Genomic DNA, 2500 nt, shown 5'->3' on the forward strand with positions numbered 1-2500 from the left:
TCCAATAGGCAGACTAACAGAAAGCACTCCTGTCCACGCTAAAAACCACCCTCAAGTTCAGGATACAATAATGACAAAACTAACCGTTTCTCCGTTTGAGTGTATTTTGTCTCTGTCTGTCTCTGTCACTAATTCTGTCTCTGCCTCTGCCTCTCTCTCTCTCTCTCTGTCTCTGTCTCTGTCTCTCGCTCTCTGTATGTATGTATGTATGTATGCAGCTAGTTAGGTAGCAAGCTATCTATCGCTTGATATGTCTGTCTCTCTACGAATCTATCTATCTATCTCTGTCTGTCTGTCTGTCTCTCTCCATATATATATATATATATATATATATATATATATATATATATATATATATATACATATATATATCGTTCTGTCTTTCTTTCTTTCTATGTGTCCGTCTATATATGTATCTACCTATCTATCCTTGTCTCTCTCTCTCTCTACCTATATATGTATCTACCTATCTCTCTCTATCTATTTATCTCTTTACGTTCCTATCTATAGTGATCTAACTGTCTGTCTTATATCTATCTATCTCCATTCATGCATCCGTCTGTTAATCTGTCTATCCTAACCCCATGAAACAAGGAGACTAATATTTTGTGTGTGTGTGAAGAAAAGGAAAAAAAAAAAGAAAAAAAAAAAAAGACCCCTTGTGTTACGTTACAATAAAACCACCCCTTGCTTTCTCAGCCTGCAATGTTTTTTGAAACCCAACAGAGAGGCTATGTCGGAGTGGACTGAAGACATCACATTGGCAATGCCAGGATCAGATTGTCTGGGGGGTGAGGGTAGGGAGGGGGGGGGGGGTGTGGGGGTTCAGTGGGGTGAGTGGGGGCGGGGGGGGCTGGGGGGGGGGGGGGGGGGGGGGCTGAGGAGAGTGTCACACCCACCGGGGAAATCGCCTGTTCTCCTTCACCGTCACAAATTCTTCACAAAGGCCTTGCAAACCTCCTTGTCGTGTCTGCAGGGTGTTCCAAAGGTTTGGATTGTTCCCTGTCTGCCCCCCCCCCCCCCCCCACCCCCCCCCCCCCCCCCCCCCCCCCCCCCCCCCCCCCCCCCCCCCCCACCGCCCAACCGCCTCCTCCAAATTCCCCACTGTTGTGTTCTGGGACAACAAAAGCGGCACCGTTTTATTTCTTATCCTCCTGGGTAATTTCCTAGGCTTTGTCTTGATGATGATGATGATGATGATGATGATGAAGGCCTTGCCTCTCTTGTTGTTGTTGTTGTTGTTTGTTTGTTTGTTTTTTTCTTCTTTCCTGTCCATTCTGTAATGCTGTCAAGTCCATGCGAGTGACCGTGGGAGCTGTAGCTCACGAATGCAAACAGTATCAGTAGCAGTAGCAGTAGCAGTAGCAGCAGCAGTAGCTCAAGGACAGAGGCGTCACTGCCTTCGGTCAAATCCAATATACGCTACACCACATCTTGCCAAAGCAGATGTCTGACCAGCTGCCGTAACCCAACGCGCTTAGTCAGGCCTTGAGAAAAAAAATTTGTTAAATAATAATAATAATAATAATAATAATAAAATAAAAGAATTAAAAAAAATAATAATAATAAAATAAAATAAAAATACGAACAAGTAATAATAAAATGAAATAAAATAGATAAAATAAATAAGTGAAAAATAACAACAAAAAATAATGATAATAACAAGAATAATTTTTTTTTAATAATAATAAATAAACAAATAAATAGATAAATAAATAATAATAATAATAATTTTTTTTTAAATAATAATAATAATAACTAAACAATTTTTTTTTTAATTTTAATGCTAACAGACAGACAGACAGACAGAAAGACAGAAAGAAAGAAAGAAAGAAAAAAACAGAAAGCTCAGCTCAGTTCACTTCACTTTCGTTACTCAAGGAGGCGTCACAGCGTTCAGGCATGCCAATTCCATACACGCTACACCCCACCCCCAGTTGCTAAGCAAATGCCTGACCAGCAGCGTAACCCATACGCGCTTAGTCAGGCCTTGCGGTGAAAAAAAACAACAAAAAAACAACAACATATGAATGGATAAGTCATTGAATTGATAAATAATCAGATTTAGATTAAGATTAAATAAATGAATAAATCAAACTACAAACAAAACAAAATAGAAATAACTTAACAAAAACAAAAAACAGATAAAGAAATAGAATGAAATATAGAAAAGAAAAAAGATTAACGATGACAACAATAATTTTTTTGTTTAAAGGCAAATAAATGTAAATGAACACACAGACATGCATCACACACACACACACACACACACACACACACACACACACACACACACACACACACACACACACACACACACACACACACACACACACACACACACACACACACACACACACATACACACACACACACACACACACACACATACACACACACACACACACACACGTACACACACACACACACACACACACACACACACACATACGCACACACACACACACACACACACACACGTACACACACACACACACAC

The sequence above is a fragment of the Babylonia areolata genome, chromosome 8 (genome assembly GCF_041734735.1).
Source record: "Babylonia areolata isolate BAREFJ2019XMU chromosome 8, ASM4173473v1, whole genome shotgun sequence".
Lineage (NCBI taxonomy): Eukaryota > Metazoa > Mollusca > Gastropoda > Neogastropoda > Buccinidae > Babylonia > Babylonia areolata.